The 21553-nt window shown below is 42.7% G+C and overlaps 2 long non-coding RNA genes across 2 annotated transcripts in view; one reads left to right on the top strand and one right to left on the bottom strand.

Annotated features, from left to right (window-relative positions):
- LOC145425134 (uncharacterized) overlaps window positions 1-21553 on the bottom strand; it is a 323553-nt gene that overhangs the window by 247282 nt on the left and 54718 nt on the right. The gene's annotated exons all lie outside the window — the stretch shown is intronic.
- LOC145424768 (uncharacterized) lies at window positions 361-20395 on the top strand. Its single transcript, XR_013905719.1, has 2 exons — window positions 361-1025; window positions 19821-20395. It is a non-coding gene; the product is annotated as an uncharacterized LOC145424768 (long non-coding RNA).

Raw genomic sequence — 21553 nt, 5'->3', positions numbered from 1 at the left:
CAACCGATTACAATAATTTTTTTACGTTTATACCACTGATTATTTTTTTCAGTGTACATGTTTGCTGATTCACAGATTGACAGCCCGGAGGAACAGGGCTGTGTCGTTCCTGTGATGTGATTCAGCTTTATTTTAGTATTCATTTATTTTATTAGCTTTATTTCAGCCACTCAAACAAAACAACATTATATTAAAACAGAGTGCAGGTCTCATCCAACCATAGTTAAATATGTGCCAACTGATTCAGTACGTTTCATGTAGAAATATCTGTGGCAACTTTTTGTTGCAGCAATGATCTCAAAACACAAGGGGGGGGGGGGGGGGGGGGGCTAAGATGAATGTCTGCTGTGAGGACAGGGGGTGTACATGTGTGCTCAAGTCACGTGACACGTCATTTACGCAACATTTGGTCGATTTCAAAGTTACAGTGAGATAAAATCATGTTATGGATTGCACTCAGTATATTGTGCCGACATGGTGAGATTGTGTCTGTCGAGCCGAGGAGAGCGTCGCAGTGCCAAAAGCTGTAAAATGAACTATCAGGCTGGAGTGTGCTGCCACAGCACAGAGCAGTCACAGAGTCCTGCAGGCAGAAGAGGAGTGATCGTGTTAGCCACCTTACAAAACAAAAAGACATGAAGTGAAAAGCAGAGCGCAGAGTGAGGCAGAAGAAGACAGACTGGGCCAAGTCCTGCATGTGCGAGAGCGAGCGAGACCCGGGACAACGTCATCCGCCTCGCCTGGACTAGTCCGCCGGCCGGAGGAGGGACAGTGGCTGCACTGTGCAGCCGAAGAGTCACTTTGATCGCGCAGGAGACGAGCGACGCAACCGGTCCACCGTCCGTGCAAACTGCGCCAGGCAGCGTATTGCACGCTGGAGGACACCGAGGAAAGTCACAGTAGGAGCGGTGCTTAGTGAGAGGTGATGTCGGGGGGACATGGCTTCTTCTCCGGTCACCCCAGCATCGCTTGAAGGAGAAACACCTTCACCCACCGGGAACGAGGAGCCCGCGACCACCCGACAGGTACGACACGCCTCCGAGACCCTCTGCGCGCCCGGTAACGTTGTAACGTTTTACCGAAGTTCATTCGCAAACACACCAGTTTAAGATGGACCCGAGAATCAGCACACGGGAGCACTGGTGTCTGACTCAGCAGAAACGGCGCGACGTGCGTGTAATGCTTCGTATTTGATAACGATGGAATAATTCTTTAAAATAAGCACACAGATAAACACTGGTGGGTGGAAAAGCTCGTGTTTTGGTGAAATGAGTCCCGCCTAGTCCGGTCTACACCTCATTCAGCAAACATCTGAGTCACCCTGAGACGCCAGTGCGCGTCCTTGTGATGCAAAAAGCCGTAAGTGACACGCTGTTTACACGCAGGAGCAGTTTAACACATGCAGGTTGTGCCAGTAGGCGTTTCCTTCAATGTGACACCAAACGTGTAAATCAGTGCTGGGAGCGGATGTTGGACCTGATCAGTCTTAATCTGACAAACTGTAGTTCCTGCTCTGTTTCTAATTCAGCCCCATGACAGACAACCAGCATGTTCTCCTGTCACGTGTTATTGACACGCACATATTTAGTCCGTGTGTGGGATGTTAAAGGTGAGTTTGTTCAGGGCACGATCAGACTGAGGCCATTTCAACAGGTGCAAGGAAGTGTTAGTGTGGTTACTACGGCAGCACTGATGCCCTGATGAGTGCACATGGCTGGAATGAAAAGTCAATGCTATGTATAGCATGAACTACTTGTTGTCTAAGGCGGTGCAGAGAGTGAGCAGGAAATATCTGAGGTTGGATATTTCAGTACATACAGAGCTGTGCAGAGACATTAGGATCTTAAACTATTGTCTGTATCTGGCAAAGCGAGAATCTGAGCCTTGTGTACAAACTGTCTGGTGTTTGTTCTGGCAGGAATATGAAACTACTGTGCACAGCATGCTTATTAAGATGGCCCAGGACCAGGTCATCTTGCAGGATGGTAGTGTTACATCGAGAAGGTTCCTCTTTAATTGTTGGATTTCTGTGTGAGTTTTCTCCCTGTGCCTCTGTGGCCTCTCCCCACAGTATCTGTGTTTGTGTTTAAAGTGTTTAAAGTACAGCACTAGATGATCGTATGGGTGAATGTGACTTGTTGTAAAGCACTTTGAGTTGTTGTCTATATAAAGTCTAAATGGAAATCCACTTATGTGCAGAGGACCAGAAGATCCAGCGCATCGAAATAAAAAGTTCTTTGCTTAAACAATGAATTGTGCGATAAAATATTAATTTACAAATTCATTTTTAAGTTACTTTTGTATTGAATAAATAAAATAATTTATTATCTAGTAATTTAATTGAAAAGAAAATTCTGTTGGTTTTTGTTTTTTGCCCTTCTCCCCCGTCCCTCTTCTCAGCTGTTTCTCTTTCTTTCTCCCCTTCTTTCCCCCAGTCAAGTCTGTCCCGTATTCAGTAAGTGAAAATAAAATAAACAATAAAAGGTGAATCAAATGGACCATTACGGCAAGGCTGGGATGGTCAGTTTGGTAAAGTAAATCCGTTGGGCATCTTTCTTTGCCTTTAGACAACAATTCTGATGCAAAAGAGCCAAACGGGACAGGCAAAAAAAATAAATAAAATGAAATAAATATTTATAAATCAGTATTTGAAAATAAATAATTATTCCATTAATAAATACTTCAAATCAGAAAAAAAAGAAATAAAATCTCAATAAAAACCTCACATCAAAAATCCTTTTCCTGTGTCGTCTCATGTCCAACATCTGTGTAGGCAGAGTGTAAACACAGAGGCTGAATGGCCTTTGGTATAGGTGCAAAGCTAAGACTGTCTAACCAATGACAGAGCTCCTTACCTCGCACCGGCTAATTTACATTGCTCCGGGATTTTGGAAATTTATCCATTTATTCATTATGATGTGGTTCAGCATCATAATGCTGAACCACAGAAACACACACACACACATATATATATATATATACACATATATTAGGGGTGCAACGATACTCGTATCGATATTGAACCGTTCGATACAGTGCTTTCGGTTCAGTACACATATGTATCGAACAATACAATATTTTTAATTTATTTCATCAACTTTCCTTCTGACGATGCTGTCTGTGTTGAGCGCTCAGTGGATCTGCGTTCGACTACTCCGCCTAGGCTGCACTGTCGAGCACAGATCCACTGAGCGCAGGGCAAGCTAGCGAGACAGAAGCTAAGCTCGTTGCAACATGGCAAACTGAACCTCCCCCACCCTCATTCAGATCTGGTGTTTGGAACTATTTTGGTTTTCATGTGACGTATGACCCTGAAGGTAAGCGCGTCATGGACTAAAGTAAAACAGTATGTTGGATGTGCCACGCAATGCTCAATTACATGGGTGGGAACTAGTGTGTTAGCGCAGTTAGCTCGTTAACGTGTTGACGCCGTCCAGCCCCATGCACGGGGCGATCCGCGGTCGCTCGTTGACAGAGATTTGCCGTGTTGTGGCGTTAACGTCATTTCAGATTAACGCTGACAGCACTAGTGGGAACACAACGAATATGACTGCACATTTACTCCGACATCATCCTGGTGCAAAGACAAGAGGAAGCAGACAAAACAACAAGCACCATGCTACAAACTTTACCCGAGTCATTTAGACAGCTGTTAGCACATGATTCTCCTTATGGGGACCTGATATGTTTAATATGCTGCTGAGAATATAGCCCAGAAGAAGCGTATAGTAGAGCTTTTATTTTGAAAGAGCCATTTCTCTGTAATAAACTCTCTTTTCCAAAGATGAGCGATTCCTCCATCAGATAGATTTATTTATTTTTTATTACTTTGGTGTTTCAGCAACATTAAATTTAAAAACTGTACTTTTGAGTTAAAATATATATTTATAATTTTAATAAATGACAAATTAAAAAGGCATGAACATTTTTTTTGTATCGAAAAAATATCGAACCGTGACACCAAAGTATCGAACTGAACCGAACCGAACCGTGAATTTTGTTTGTCGTTGCACCCCTAATATATGTGTGTGTGTGTATTTATACATCAATCCATTTTCTTGCTTATGGAGTTCAGGGCCTGGGACCTACTCCATGTCAGCTTTCAGTGTTTATGAACATGAACATTATGAACTCATGACTCCCTTGGGAAGCCTATGGTTTTTCATAGGCAGGGGATATTTGTTTTATCACAGTTCATTACCAAACAGAGCAGGGTTCTAATTGATTTGTGGCTTTTAGGATATTATGTACAGGTGTGTAAAAGTGGAGTGAATATAATTACAAACAGCAATGCTAGTGGAGTGATGACAGACAGGGCGGTTGGGGGGTGGTGAACAGTTTGCCAACAGTTCTCCCCTGTAGAGAAGGACATCTGCCATTTCTTTTTCCTTTTAGTCAAACAATTCAGGTAGTGATGAAAGAAAATCAGACTGTGGCAGTGCTTGCAGCAGGTAACGGAGTGATAATGCAGAGTTTTTACTGCAGTGGACAGTCCCTAGTGTGACCATCGCTGGAACCAACCAGCTGATTTACACCATGGCAGCAGTCACCAGTGAAGTTCTTGGCTGCAACATGAACAATCTCAAGTAGCAATGCTACTAAACTTGCTGGAGAACTTTTAGTTCAGGCCACTTGATGAGTTTCACACAGTACTGCATATTATTTTATTAGGTTGGCACAAATGTAGGATTGTGTTTGTGATATCACGATGTATCTGTTTCCTTTTCATATTACACTAAAGAGATCATCGCCTACAAGCCTGCCGTAAACGAACAGCATGTCTATAAAAGCCCATTCATCATCCGGCCCTCCTGCTCAAACACAACCATGTAGCGCTCATCCCTCCACCCGTCTCATTCAGCATCCACACACATGTTGCAGGGAACGGGAAATAGAGTAGAGCAGCAAAGCTTGATTTCCTTTAGGATTGGTTAAACTAAAAGACGTTGACAAGGAATTTTAAGGGTTTTAGGAAGCATAAAACCGAAATCAGTTGTATTGGATACGAGTATAAATGAGTGCTTAGGCTCATGCAAGAAAAAACATCTTAGACAGGATATGACAAAACATACTGTGATACAATTCTTCATTACTACAGCTCATTGAGTGCTTTTGTAAAAAGTCAAATCTGTGTGCTCCATTAAACCCTGTAGAAGTTGTTTCGAATGCTGACAGTGGACAAACAAAGTTGTCATTTAGCTTAAACATTAACAGTAGAAAAGGCCCGATAGGAATCTAACATCCTTGGAATCAAGCTGTGGGAGTGAGTTTTGAAACCTTTCTGTAGGACTGCTTTAAACTTGCCTTCTTGGTGATGTGTTGTCTGATGTCTTGTTTGACTTGAGCAGATTCTTTACGTGGTTTAAGTTTCTAACACATTTGCTTTAACCAGTAATTGAAACTGCTGAGTAGGAAGTACTAAAGTGGGTGTTGAGCATGTTGGGTGTGTCCTTATTACCTGTTTCGATGTTTTCTTTTAATTGAAAGCGTTTCATGAATATGAAATGCTTCTGCGTAATGTTAAACGTTATAAAATATTCTTATGATTTAAACTCTGTATTCATGGCTTATTGTTTCCTGGCCTTTCCTGTAAGCACTTTTATGCTCGGTGGTAAAATATCACAGAACTAGCAGTTTGGTGAGTGTCATACCGCCTGGATTAGTGGCTCAGCTGGTAATTCAGAGATTTATGTAGCTTAGTTTGCTGTGTCATGCTGATTTGGGGAGACTGGACACAGACCTGAGTCATTCTCTTCTGGGTGATCACAGTGGTTACTCTCCTCCCTTCCTCATCTCACCCTGCAAAGAAATCTTTGTTGTTCTGCCTTGACCTCTTCCTCTGTGTTAGTTTGCTGTCCTTTCATTAGCTAGCTTTAGGACTTCTCCTCTCCTCCATGAATGTATCCCCACTAATCCCATTACATGCTTGTCCTTGTCCCACATTTATCCAACATACTTTTTAAAATCAAACAGTTAGAAATGACATTCATTACTTCATTATGTAACATGTCCCTGTGATCTAAACAGCCTGTTAGCCCTCGGAGCACATTTAAGTAAATTGAAATAATTGTGCCAATAAATTAGATTTGAAAGCTCTTATTCTAATTTTCTGTTTTGATGATATTTGGGATATGCTGTTTATGTAGAACAGCTAAAACTAGTTCTTTATATTCCCATATAAATGATAAACACACATTATTTACAAAACACTGCCCGGTGGACGCCAAAGGACGGCCTGTTTTGATTACGCTGGGATCTTTTTGGAGCGCACATTTTTGGTCTACGATCAAAGCTGCCACACCACGCTGGATTAATCTCCCAGTAGCTGAGTTTATGAAGTCATAAGAAAGGAATGTCCCACATGTTCCTGCTGTTACACCATATTTGGACTGGGACACCTTTGCTAACCTCTGTTGCTCAATGACACACTGATTTGAATCTGGAGGTGCTGGCGACATATTTGCAGCAGTGTGGGTTCACAGAGGCTGTTTGGACTCTGAGCATGTGACACACCAGTAGCGTGCCACGCTGGGCCTCTCGGGGTGGCGTACAGTGTCACTGTGTGTGTCTATTTAAGTGTTTGTCGTGTAAATGAGGACAACCAAGATATGTGAAGTATAGAGTGGTGTACCACATTGACAGGTTAATGTCAGTGTGTGAGTGTGTAGCAGTTTGTGTGTCCAGAGAAGGTCAGCAGCCTCCAGAGGACAAAGCGCTTGTGTTCTTCCACAATCGCCCGTTTGATCAGACAGATCATTTGGCATCTGTCAGGCTAAAAACAACAACGCAACATAAAACCAAGCATACGCTCTGCAGTCCTACAGCTAACTCCTGACAGTCTGTCTGCTGTAGGCTGAAGAAATCAGGGGCTCATTCATCTGCACCTGTCAGCGTCTTTATGCTAACAATAGATCAAACAGTATGTGTCCACAGGATGTGTAATGTTGAAGGTTACCGTACATCCTTATCTCCAGCACTGAGAATCAGTTATCACTGATCGCTGTCTCTGCTTTGTTTTGACATGTTTCATATTTATATATTTCATATTTATAAGGTAAATACCCTACAACATTACAGAGAAGAAGAAGTAACCCCAGGCTCGGTGAGGGGCAGCCATCTGCCGTCACCAGCTGGAGGTGATGAGTGGAAGACTCGATAGGCCACTCTTATTTTCATCCACTGCTTCGTTACCTCGACACGATGTTTTGGATCATCGTCATGCTTGAACATCCATCTTCATGGGACGAAGGTTCCTCGTCACAGTACGATACGCGGTCCTGTCTATTGGCCCTCCATGCAGGGAGGTCATCTTGTGCTCTTAGCAGAAAAGTGACCCATGTTTCCACCGCTTTACTGTGGGGGTGGTGTTCTTTGGTTTTTAGTGATTGTGAGGACGTTTTCACAGACAAACCGTCACAAAAAACCCCATTAAGTGCCAAAATAACATAAACCTGTAGTTTTAAAAATAAATAACTACGAATTTTCAAAAACTTCTTAACAGAAAATCTCTTTAAACAAAAAGGTTTTGAAGTGCTTTTTAAAAGAATTGACAGAGTCAGCTGTAGACTGGTGCAGAGCCTTGGTGGTTTCTCTAATCCAGCACAGAGGCCAGTACATTAATCTAAATGCAATGACACAAACACATTGATAATTTCTTCCAGTGCAGCAGAGGAGACCATGTTTAGAAATGTTAGGAGTGAGATAAAGATTTTACACAGTTGAAACTCAGAGAAGACTCAAACATTACACCAAGATTTTGAATGCTGAACTTAGCATGTGAACAAAAACAGAATAGAATGCGTTTTATTGTCACTACACACATGCACAATAAGCTTCAGAGCATCTCCTATTCAGTGCAGACGTGGGAAAGAAAGAGGGGTGAGTTGCACAGTTCTGCAGCACTATCTACAAATATAGAAACAAAACATAGTGCTATATATTACAGTGTGGGTTACTGCACGTAAATTAAGTGTTGCACAGTGGTGATGATAGTTGTGTAGTCTGTGTGTAGAGGTCCTAGATTGGGGGGTGGAACTGTGTTTATCATGTGTGAGTTCAGGCTGGTTATGGGTCTGTGGGTCTCCTTGCTGATGCACCTGTAGCGCCTCCCTGAGGGAAGCAGGCTGAACACGTTGAAACCAGAGTGGGAGCTGTCCTTGATGATGTTTGCTGCTCTGCTGAGGCAGCGGGAGGAATAAATGTCCTTCAGGGAGGGGAGAGGGCAGCCGATGATCTTCTGTGCTGTCTTGACCACACTCTGAAGCCTCTATCCGCCTTAGTGCAGCTGCCGTGCCATACTGTGATGCAGTAGGTTAGCAGGCTCTCAATGGACGGGCGGTAGAAGGTCAGCAGCAGGTTGGAGTTCAGCTTGTACTTCCTGAGGACTCTCAGGAAGTGCAGCCGCTGTTGGGCCTTCTTGACGACCGCTGAGATGTTGTCTGTCCAGGAGATGTCAGCAGAGATGAGGACACCAAGGAACCGGGAGGTGTGGACCCTCTCCACACGCTCCCCGTTGATGTAGAGGGGGGCCAAGTCAGTGCCTCCTGACATTGACAATGACCTCTTTGGTTTTCTTAGTGTTCAGTCCCAGGCTGTTTTCTGAACACCATGCTGCCAGCTTCAGGACTCTGTATGCTGAATCTTTCATCCGGGCTGGACTTCTTATTCTTGACTGAACTTGGCTTTGCCCTGGTGAGTTCTTTTCTTTCTCAGAACCAACCCGATTCACCTTTCTGAGCTCACCCCGGTCCACTGACAGAGGTGGAGGGCCAGCTTCAGTTTTTAAAAACAAATTTCGATGTCGGCCGCTGTCATCATGTACCCCAGCTTCGAGGTGCAGTTATTGGAACTGAACTGAACCTCATTTCTTTGCGCTGTGGTGTATCGCCCCCCGAAATTTGTTACGGATTTTATTTCTGAATTTGCTGACTTACTGGGGAGTGTCGTCTTACGCTATGATCGTATTTTAATTCTTTGTGATTTTAACTTCCACGTTTGTTGCGAGGACGGCTCACTAGTCAAAGACTTCCTTGCTCTTATGAATTCGTTTAATCTCACCCAGTTCGTAAGTGATCCAACTCACACAAAAGGTCACACACTCGACTTGGTACTGTCCCGTGGTTTGGATATCTGCATCACGGACATTAAGGACTTCGGGATTTCGGACCATTTTCCGGTTTTGTTTAATACTGTTATTAACAATGTTGATTTGTATAGTGATGGTTCTCTACGGCAAACGCGCTCGATGAGCTCTCAGTCACTTGCTCATTTCACTGCTGCTTTTCTTGATTCTCCTCTTTCTGATGTTAATGGTATTGCAGATTTATCAGCGGAGGAACTTGCCAACCTTCTTAATACTACATGCGCCGACATTCTTAATTCGGTGGCACCTCTGAGGACAAAAAGTGCCAAATTGTTACGCCAACCCTGGCGTAATGACCCTACCGGCGCCCTTAGGCGTGGATGTCGGCGCGCTGAGCGAAAATGGAAAAAAGATAAACTCCATGTCTCTCTGGACATGCTTCGTAAATGTCTATCTAGGTATCAAAAGTCTGTTAAAGCTGCTAAATCTGCCTCCTTCTCTGGTATTATTTGGTCTAACTGCCATAATCCCCGAGCCCTTTTTAGTATTTGTAATTCCTCGATAAACCCTTGCCCCTTTACTTGTAGGGATGCCTCTCCTGTACTTCGTGATAATTTTTTTAAATATTTCACTGACAAAATTTAAGTTCTGAGGGCGTCTCTCTCATCTTGAGTCGTTGTTAGTTTCTGACCCTGTTCCAGTCCCTGAATGCTTGACTGTCCTTCAACAGTTCAATCCACTGTCTTATTCTCATTTAACAGCTATAAGTGATCATCTCTAACTCCCCCCGTGATATCGTTCCCTCTCGTTTTCTTAAGGAAGCTTTGCACACTATCGGTCCCTGTATCCAACTTTTACTAAATGTATCCCTGTCATCAGGTTGTGCACCGTCAGTATTTAAGCGCGCTGTCGTGCAACCCATTATAAAGAAAAAGGATCTTGACCCTAGTGCTCTAACTACAGACCGATCTCCAAACTCCCTCTTATATCCAAAATTCTGGAAAACGTGGTTCTAAAACAACTTCAGTCCTTCCTTGATACTAACGGTATCAGTGAAAGTCAGTCTGGCTTTAAACCTCGCCATCGCACTGAGACAGCGTTAGTTAGGCTTTTTAATGATCTTCTTCTACCTGTGGGCCATTGTTTTAGTTTTACTAGATCTGACTGCTGCCTTTGACACAGTCGACCACAAGATTCTCATCTCTAGAACATGTCGTTGGTCTTAAAGTTATAGCTTTATCTTGGTTCATCTGTCAAAGAGGTCGTTCTCCGTAGCCATGGGGCAACACTCCTCGGCCTCTGCCCCATTGTGGTGTGCCTCAAGGATCTGTGCTCGGCCCAGTTCTCTTTTTCCTTGTACATGCTGCCTTTGGGAGTAATATTTAAAAAATATAACATTTCCTTTCACTGCTACGCCGACGACATACAAATTTATTTCCCTTTGACATCAGATGTCTCTACGTCTCTGGAACCCCTATTTGACTGTCTAAATGAGGTCCAAACGTGGTCACGTCTCTCACACTGAACGAGGATAAGACAGAAGTTATAGTTTTTGATAGTCACACCCCGCTGGAACAACTGCCTTAGGGTCCCTTGGTAGCCATCTCTCACTCACTGTTAGAAACCTTGGTGTTTTCCTGCTCTTTCAAACTCGAGAAACAGATCTCCTCTGTGGTAAAAAACAGTTTCTACCAGCTGCGTCAGATATCTAAAGCAAAGCCATACCTCCCTTTGAAGGACCTTAAAAAACTCATTCATGGTCTTATCACTTCCAGATTAGACTACTGTAATTCTCTCTACTCGGGCCTCCCACCTTCCTCTATTCACCGGCTCCAGTTAGTTTGAAATGCAGCTGCGCGTCTCTTAACTGGAACTAGAAATTATGCCCACATCACACCAGTTTTAGCCAACCTACGTTGGCTCCCTGTTGATTATCGTACCAATATTCAAAATTCTTTTGCTTACCTTTAAAATTTTGAACAATTTAGCTCCCAGCTATCTATGCGAACGCCTCCATTTGTGCATCCCTAATAAGGCACTTAGATCTTCCAATCAAATGCTCCTGACGCAACCGAGGTCTCGTCTGAAGTCCAGAGGGGATCGGGCCTTTGCTGTCGTAGCTCCCAGACTCTGGAGTACCCTCCCTCTTTATATTCGTTCCTCCGAGTCCATGCAGTCTTTTAAATTGCGTCTTAAAACTTATTATTTTAGTCTGGCTTTTGATCCAAACTACTATGTTATTTCTATTTTATTTATTTATTTATTTTGATAACACTTCTGAAGCATCAGAGCTGTCCTTGCCTGTGATAGAGCTGACCTGCCATAGGACACTGGGAAGAGTGTAAATCCAGGCTGAATTCCTTGTGTTGGACAGTATTTGTGTGCAGCAGCAGAGCGCACAAATCAAACTGTATGTTTTGGTAAGCCTGGCCTTCTTGTACTGGATGTCAGTGAGCCAGTAGCTGGTGAGTTTATCACATTAACATTTTTACTAGCAATTTCACTAGCTGGGACCACATCCTCAGTTACGATGAACGATGATGGATGAGGGAGCGTGTACTGGTGCTGCAATGTGGGGAAGGCCTCAAAGAGGACCGGCAGCGGCTCCTGGGCTCCAGGTGGGCATGAAAATGAGAACAGGGGGTATTGGTGAAGGGGGCATATATAAACTGAGGCGGCGAGAATGAGGTGTGGTCCCACTCCTGAAATTCAGATAATATCTCCACTTAGAATAAACTGGGTCAAAGAAAAAGTGCCTCTGATTGGGCTGCTTTCTACAGTTGGCTGTGAGTCCATTGCAGGGCATCAAACATGGATAAGGGGTTGTTTCAACAGTAATTCTATGATGGAAAATTAACGAGGCATTTATCAGGATCTATATTTAATTTAATATCTATTTAACATATTTAATCAATATAAAGCTCAGTGTCTATTTCTTAGCTTGTAAAGTTGTGAAATTCATGGCAGATTCACTTCTTGGCTGTTTTGCGTTTTATTAGATAGTTGATAATAAAGAGTGTCTTTGCCTGTGGCTTTGTTAAGACTGCAGGTTTTTGTCCGCCTGACCTTTGGTGACCTTGGCGAGCTCAGGATGAACAGGCTGTCTGCTCTGTTTGGGTGTGATGCTGCCTGCAGAGACAGTCTACTCTCATGCAGACACAACATCTTTACTGATATAACGTGGTCATGGACTCTTCTCTGTTCTTCCTTATTAAATAATAGTAAAATGACTCTGCAGTTTTGATTCAAAATGCACCAGGTCTGCTCAGTCTGAATCACACCATTAGAGCCACACCAAATGATTGGAGCACCAATGTTAGCACTCAAAGAGTCTAAGCAGTACCACTACCAGCTTTGGCCAGTGCAGGAGTGAACATGTAGATCCATGTTCTACTGAGCAGACACTGAGCAGAGGCAACATGCAGTAAATGAATTAGTGGTCTCCACATGTTTGCACCCAAGGTTTCCCTGCTTTTGTGAGCTGAGCTGTTTTAATATTTTCCATGTAATGGATGATACTGTCCAATGCTTCCAGGGCTGTGAAGATGGAAAAAATGATGTTGCAGTTGTTGCTGAAGTGTTGGTACCATTTGAAGGAAGTCATTAAAGCGCCAGAGCGAGCAGACAAGGCAAGCACTCAAAGAATGTGGAAGGCAGTCGGGGAAAGTTGCCATGGACGGACTTGATTCCTCCCAGCCCCAAACAGCTTTTATACTGTGGACAAAAATACATGAAAGTGTGTGTGTGTACCTGTTTAGATGTCTCTGTGGGGACCAAGAATTGGAATGTTACTATACTTGTGGGGACCAACAGTCATTTATGAGGACAAAAGTGCCTCACGAGTTTGAGACTCACAATGTGGTTCTAGTGTCAGGGTTACAGTTAGGTTATGGTTAGGTTTAGGTTGAGCGTTAACCATCCATTATTGATGGTTACAGTGAGCGGCTAGGAAAAGGATCATGTCAACTAGGTGTCCTCACTAAGATATCAAAACTAGAATGTGTGTGTGTGTGTGTGTTAGTGAAAGGAACTGTAACTGGTCCCAGTAGCAGCAGGATACAAACGCCATAATGACACAGCTGCCTCTCGTCTGCCTTCCTCCCCTGAGTGAAATAAGATATTTGGGACCTTTGAATAGTTTCTTGAAAATATTTTTTTGTTTAAAGAAAGGAAAGAGAAGTTTAATCCTTTAACTATTTAACTGTTAGGTGTCAATCCCTGGGAGGGTTTCCCCCTTTTATTTGGCGTGGAGTCAGAATTATGGCTTCTCCACACTGTGGAAGTAGCTCTTTGACACAGTCGAGCAGTCATTGGTCATAACAGGATCATTTAAGACTGGATGATGAATAAGACTGTTGAAGTGCATGAGAAGGATCTCATATAAAACAGTCTGTGTCTGCTCCTCAATTCAATTTAATTCAGAAGACCCCTATGAGTGCAAGATCAAGGAAACAGTTCACCCTGCCTGGGATAGTGTTACCAGGGCCCTGCCCTGGAGCCAGGCCCGGGGAGGGTGCCAGAAGCTGTACATCTGGTGGCCGGGCACTGGTCCATGGGGCCTGGCTGGGCACAACCCGAAAAAGGGACATGGGCCCATTCTTATGCAGGCCCACCACCTGCAGTAGGCGCCATAGGGGTCGCATGCAATGTGTGCCACGTGGCAGCCAGGATCAGAGGCCATGGCGGACGGATCCCCGGCTACCAAGACCAAGACTAGACTTAGTGTCTCATAGTCATTGAAGAACTCTGACTTGCTTCCTGTTCTAGTTGTTCTCTGGAAAAAAATCTGCAGGTCAAACAGGTGCACATACAAAGAGCACATTATTGATTAAAGCCTGGAAAACAACTGAGGCATTTGTCAGCCCGGCACGCTTGAAATGTCCAAGTGTTGAAAACAGTTTTCCATTCGTCACCTCCCCAATGTCCACCAGATGGAACGTGTTTCTAAGATCAAGCTTAGTGAAGATTATTGCTCTATGTAGTGGCTAAAAGCTCCAGCTGAAGCTGTTCTACAGTGGCTGGATGCAAAGCCCAATCACCATATAGCAGAACGTCTGTGAAGGTTCTCAGTCATCCAGGTCATCGTAGTCAAAGGAGCTTGCAAAGAAAAGCGTCTGGACTTCTTTAAGTTGCTTGAAGACGTTTCACCTCTCATCCGAGAAGCTTCTTATGTTGTTGTACTAGAGACAACACACTCGTTTTGCAGGATCCACCTGTGTTATCGCACAGGGAGAATTGATGTGGCCATTCTTCAGTCCTTCTCTACCACTCCTCCTGAGTAAGTCTGCTCAGCTGCACTGACTTCTCACGATGTTCTTGATGAGGAAGCTGATCGTGACTTGTAGTTTCTTTCAGTATTCAGTTATGGCAGTGGTGTCCAAACCCAGGCCACGAGCGTCCTGCAGGTTTTAGACGTGTCGAGCTGATTTAAATGGCTCAACATGCCTTGAAGTTCTCCAGACACCTGGTAATGAACTAATCATTTGATTCAGGTGAGTAGACCCAGGGTGAGATCTAAAACCTGCAGGACACCGGCCCTCGAGGCCTGGAGCTGGCCAAGTTATGAAGCTAACTATTCTCAAGGCTAATGTAACAAGTTCTTCAAATGATTTCGTTTCATCCGTAGATACCAACTCATCTCTCAGGTGCTTACAGCGTGATAGAAAGTGCTTCAGAAGAGTCCAAAATGTTGCTGATTTAGATGTTCTGTCATGGCATAGGAGGATTCTGGATTCAGGAGCAGATAGTGCAGTGAAAATGTTTATTTACAAACTACAGAGAAATACATATGGGCTTGGATTAAGTGGGTGGGCTTAGAGGAGGGCGATATGGCAAAAATATTTATCACGACATATATTTGAAAATTTGCAATAACGATATAACTGATGCGAGACAAAATACAACTCCACAACTTTACCAGCGCAAAAACCCCATCCATTTATTTTCACTTAAACAAGCAGCTGTTTTTCATGTGCATTAAAGCTATGTAAAGATTTAACAGTGCAAATGCAAATTCCTCGCTGAAAGTTTAACCAAAAGGCATTTCCAGTAGAAATGTGCTGACATATCCTGAGCATAACCATGTATAATATCCACTGAAGTTAAAGAGGTGCTTTGCAACATTAAACTGCTGTGTGCCAAATCAATCAATCTTTATTTATAAAGCACTTTTCATACAAAAAAAATGTAGCACAAAGTGCTTTACATGGTTAATAAAAAAGTCAAATACGTATTTTTCCTTCTGCTGACATCCCTAAAAGCTCGTCAGACCAACGAAGCCGTACAACACAAATAATCAGACAAAACCAGGGTTGTGCGTCTGTTGTTGAGAACATTGTCAGTAAACCACAGATCAGTGTTTATGTACCAGTGACGTCCTGTCAGTCTCGATGTAATGATTCCTGACAGCGCGTCTTTGTGTGCCACCTGCTCGCTCAGCAGCTACACAACCCAGGAGCTCAGTTTTGAAACAAACCTTAGCACAGTGTTTGTGTGTCCGCCGGGAGCGATGTCTCACTCCGTTTCCATCCTTTTCTCGTGAACAGCGATCTGGTGTTTCTGAGGACACAGAAGAATCCAGCGTCGTTATTTTTGTGTATGTCGTGTGAGCTGAGAGTGGAGCGCTGTAACCAAAGGTAGTGAGCGCGTCGGGCTTTAACGTCGCGGCTGGTTGTGCGATCGCGTCGCCGCTGAACTCGTGTGGCCTGAAACTGAGAGTTTGTCTCAGGGATCTTTAATTTGAAGTCAGGTAAACAGGAGCAATCATCCAGTGAACTAACAGAACATTCAGGAGCATTTACTCTCATGAATGTCAGACAAACTGAGGTTTGTGTGTCAGTTAGATTCTTTAAGTCATTAAAGTGTCTCTGTTAGGAAAAGCATCTGTTTCCTCCACCTCTGCAGAACTGTGTGACCTGTAGCATCATTGCAGGAAGTATCCTGTGACAATGAGTGACTGCACATCATCATTATCAACACATAAACCTGTGGTCTGGACCTGCAGTTCTTATTTTTACTGTCTGGTTTTGTGTAAAGCAGCACTTCAGTAAGCACCTGTGAAGCACACAGTCATAGTCGAGTAATGAAGCGATCCATATGTGAAACATATTCCACGTCTACAGGATAGTGGAGGTTACATGGGTCAACCTGGCAAACTGTACCAGCACATGTGATCACACTGATAGCAGAACACAGGTATGTGAGTCTCTACGACGAGGTCAGAAACCAGTAACAAATGTTTCATGTGATTCGTTTTTCTCCAGTTTGTCTGCAGTGAACCTTAAATACTCACTGAACCAGCTGTTTCCTGATGTGGTGACGTGTGTCGGTGATGAAGCCAACACTCTGTCCAGTGTTGGGCAAGTTACTTGAAAACAGTAATCAGTAACTAATTACTTCCCCCACAAAAAAGTAATCCCGTTACTTTACTGATTACTTATTTTCAAAAGTAATTAGTTACTTAGTTACTTTTTAAAAACACGATTTCCAACCTGAGTAGGTGATAAAGCGATAGATCTTTCAGCCCAATTCTACTTTTTCTGCATAATCCATCATACAAAATTTAATCAAATGGAAAAGTCTCTTTTTAAAACTTGTTTTATTAGTTTTAATCTTTTAACTTTATGCATCAAGCAAACATTTAATTATCTGCAACATTCTCTGACTGGAAGAAATTAGTTTAACATTTAAACCTATTTTCTGCACATTCCAGCACATAAAATAAAATATTTTTTGTGTTTACACTCAGTCTTTCAAATAGATGCAAGTAAAACACAGCAGAAAATAAATAAAGTCAAAGACTCAGCGGTCCTGTTGCTCTATTTTCACCTGTAAAGCAGGAGCGGGGTAGGCGGAGGTTTACCCTGGTGCAGGTGTGCCGCGGTCAGTGGAAGAATCCGCGAGTTTCTCTGTGAGTTTCCCATTACGTCGTAGCTACTCGGTGCTTGTTGGAAGTTTAGGGGTTTTTTCGCTGTAAAAAGAAGTTTTCTTCCCACGCACAGCGGACACTAATGTTTTTGTCACTTTTTATGGAATCAAACTCAAAGTAAGGTCAGTACTTCCACGCTTTAAACGCTGCACGCTCATACTCTCTCTGCACTCCATATGTGATCCATTGTTGATCTGCACACAGCTGTTGTCACTAACGTCGCACTCGCTTACGTCACTGTCGTGAGACATTCTCGCAAAAAATCACGGTTTTAGTAACGCAGTAACGCAGCGTTCCTACGGGAAAGTAACGGTAATCTAATTACTGTTTTTGCAATAGTAATCCCTTACTTTACTCGTTACTTCAAAAAAATAATGGGATTACGCGTTACTGGAGCGTTGTTCTCCTCTGTAACAAAGCAGTGATAAAGGAATAGATGCTGATTTTATTAACTTGTGTCTTTGTGCTGCTGGATTCAGTCTGAAGCAGGCAGCAGTGCTGAACCTACCAGTGTAAATGTGATGGTGGAAGCAGAGGCCAGCACTTGGCAGTGCTAAACACAATAAAAGACTCACAAGTTCCTGCTCAAAGGTCAGCTGCCTTCAGATCAATCATTAACCTGCAGCAGGTTGTGGCCTGATGTGTTTGTAAGAGTTTCACTTTCAGGAGGAGAAGATTTAAACGAGTCACACAAATGTGAACTACAAAGTCTGTGACACACAATTTATGCAAACTGCATGAAATCTGACCTGAAGAAATCCAGTCTTCTGCCTGTTGTGGTTGTGACAGCTGCTCGTAGGAGAGTTTGTTTGTAGGAGGTGGAGATGTTCTCAGATCAAGTGCGTAATCGTCTCTTTGTGTAGACGCTAAAAGCTGTGAGCCAAAACTCTCTGCTCTGAAACTCTTCACTCAGTCCTCACGCTGAGAGTTTAGAGGCTGAACTTCTTGTTCCTCCATAACACTTTTCATGAAACAGCAGAAATGAGCTTGTGTTTCTCAGCAGTGCGCACACAGAGAACCGATCCTCTCTGCTCAGTCTGAACAAATCAAAGTGAAACGTCAGTGAAAACACAGCTGCTGATCAAACTGTGTCAGATTAATGCCTCAATGTTTCACTGTGAGGTTAAAAAATACATAAAAATGATTTAAAGAAGTAGGAGGCAGATTTTCACAATAAGAGCACTTTGTTTTTAATTCAGTTAATGTCAAACTGTCATCAACACCTCTGTGTTGTCTCCGTCTCTGAGCAGATTCAGGCATTACTCAAATAATAAAGGCTTTTTTTCACTATTATACTTTTCATTAGTCTCCAGGTTGATGATTATAAACAGAATTATTAAAGTTTTTATCATTTCAGGCTGAAAATCAACATGAATTTGGTTCTAATCAAAGAAGCTCCTTTAATGTGTGTCATTAAAATCCTCACACAGACTTAAAAAGGCGACATTAACATTAAAATAAATGAAAGAAGCTTCAGCTGAGAGCTTCATGCAGTCATCATCAGCAGCTCATAGCAGTCACAGCTCTTTATTACGCAGCTTTGCAGGAATTAAAGTGGCTGAAGTGTCAGAGTTTGTGTGAGAAGCTGCTTCATGGACAGCTGTACACACGTCTTTATTATTTCTTCATAAATCAAACACACAGGTTTGTCTGCAGATGATTTAAAGTGTGTCGTTGTGCAGTTAAAGCTGTTTGTGTGACGCCCTGACCTCTGTGAATGAAACAGCCAATCAGATCCATCAGAGAGAGAGCAGGAAGTGTTGTGTGTTTGTGACAGAACAAGGAAACAGTGATGATGATGAACATACAGGTCCTCTGATGTTTCCTGTTACAGTAACGCTTGTTCATCTGTTGCTCTCCTACACTTTCCTATAAATAAAGGAGAAAAAGTCCGTTTAGTTTCATTTCCTACAGCTCAGAGTTACACTTCACATTCCTGCTGTCACATCAAAAAGCTTCACTTTGGTCCAACATCTACATGTTAACATGAAACACAGACAGACTCAGAACATCTGGAACATCTGCACTTTGACCCAAACTGTTATAGCAGGATATTTTCTGCATATTTCTTATGTTGGACCTGTTTGAACTGTAAACGACCTGTAATCATCTGTAAATGGTGTGAGACACACTGAGGCCACCTACAGGGCAGCTGGGGAACAGCAGGGATCTGAAATCATACGAGACGTTAGTGAGTGAGAAGAACAAACGGACTTAAGATGGCTCGAAGTGATCAAAGTTGATCTAAAACAGAAGATAAATCCACTGATTCTTTGTAAAGTTCATCTGCTGCTCACATGAATCCATGAAAGATTTATTTCACTGAATGTTTCTTCAAAGCTCATTTCAACCTGTTGAAGTCATGAATGAAAGTGCAGACTGAGAGTGGATCACATGATGTTTGAGGTGTGTCATGTGACATGTTCAGTATTGTCACACATGTCTAGATTGTCCCTGATATCATAACTGCTCAAACACTGATGATTATATTTGAAGAATTATTCCTGATGGCAGCAAAGTTTGAATGGAGCTCTCTGTCTGTGCTGATTTGTCGCCCTCTGGAGGTCAAAGCACAAACCTACAGGGCAGCTGGGGAACAGCAGGGATCTGAAATCATACGAGATGTTAGTGAGAAGTTAGAACAAACGGACTTAAGATGGCTCGAAGTGATCAAAGTTGGTCTAAAACAGAAGATAAATCCAAAGCAGCATCAGATGAATGTTACCATTTCCAGTTACGGTGCCCTTCATCTAATATGGAAATGTGTTGTTGTTTTTTTAGCCGTGTTGTTGTTCTTCCTATTGTGTTTAGGCCAGAGATGCTCTTCAAACAGCTGACAGACATGACCACATTACAAGAACATGGTGTGAGTCCGATTTGATATTCCAGTCAACGCTGAGAGACCTTAACCAGGAAGTCAGAGGTCAGCTGATGCTGCGAGCAGGAAGTGAACCAAGGGAAAGGTCCACTCTACTCAATCTCAAAGAAAATATGCTGGTATTTGTTGATGTTGATGGTACAATAAAAATATATAATATAATAAATAATAAAATATCATGTGATGATGAGATGTGTTGTTGGTGTTTGTATTTTCTGTAAATGTCTTTTTTAATGTAAATGCTTTGTTCCAGACGGACAGGGAATCAGTTGCTGTACGATGACATCATCTTGATGTTGACGAGGAGGGCGAGAAAAACTAGTTTTGTCCTGCAGATGGCGATCTTGCACCGTGTTCAGAGAGCCGACACTTTGATGGTGCTGCTCTACTCAGCTTACTTTAGCCTGGGTTGGACTCTATATGAGCAGCTTCCACTCTGGTTTCACTCTTAAACACACTTGTTTGATTTCACTTGTAAAAGTTGAAGAATAAATATTTTATTACAAAATTATTTGTTGATGCATTTTTTTAGGGTCAAATATCTTGTTTGATTTGAGGAATGAACTGTTAGGGTGGAAAAAGTGAATCAGGTTAAAATAGTGGTGCTTTATATCAGTGAAGATGTATAATGTAATTTAAAATGTTGATGATGGGTTGTAGTGGGCTTGTACTTACAAAACTGCCTCATTTTATTGGAACGATCCACAGTTGCATCCATTCACGGATGACATCTGACATCATTTGACATCTGGTCTGAACACGTTTGTACACAAGATGCCTCAGTTCTGGATGTTCCCACAGACTCCTCTGTGCACCTAAAGAAAAGGTCAAGGGTCAGCAGCACATGTAGTTGGGACAATTCTTCAGTCGCACAAACTACATAATCATTTTCCTCCAATGACGACTTTTCACTTGCAGAAATGGTCCTGTGTGATTTCCAGGCTGTGATATAAAAACTAGTTCCTAATGGCAGCGACTCACTCAGTAAACATGTGTTTCCTTCACCAACCTCACACACAGATCCAATAAGATCAGGAAGTGGGCAGTATAGTACAATATGTGTTATTCTGTGCTGCACTGCCCAAACTAAAGATCTGCTGAAGTGTTGGAAATGATCCAGATGTTTATTTTGGACGATACAGCAGAAGATCAGACATGAAAGTGGAGATAACACAGAAGACCTGCAGCAAAGGTCAGAGGTCAGACTGGGCCCTGGATTCAACAATGAGCCAATGATCATCAAGCAGTGACTAAAGCAGAGCCCTGACGTTCTGACATTCATCACACAGTCAGAACAAATGTCTGCTGATGACTTCATCTCATGAAACGACTGATAGATGTCAGTTCATTGATCAGCTGAGCTGCTGATCTTCATCGTCACAGAAACATTCAGCTTGTTTCAATCAGTAAACAACTCCCACTACTCCCAGTTTGAACTGTTCCCACTCAAAATGCTGTGAGAACAATGATCATTGTAGAACTTCACAAACATCACGTGTTGTTTTCCACATGTAAGATCAGCAAACACACAGAAACTTCCTGTTGCCACACACGGCCTCTAAAATCTCTTCCACGCTTTCTGTCTGAAGTCCACTCTCTGTGTCGGATCCACAGGAAACAACAAGATCTCATTAACATGGTTTTCAATGTGTCTCCTTCCAAAAAG

This window comes from Astatotilapia calliptera, chromosome 3 (assembly GCF_964374335.1).
Source record: "Astatotilapia calliptera chromosome 3, fAstCal68.1, whole genome shotgun sequence".
In the NCBI taxonomy this organism is placed as follows: domain Eukaryota; kingdom Metazoa; phylum Chordata; class Actinopteri; order Cichliformes; family Cichlidae; genus Astatotilapia; species Astatotilapia calliptera.
The sequence above is the reverse complement of the archived record's forward strand: the minus strand, read 5'-3'. Positions and strand labels throughout refer to the sequence as shown.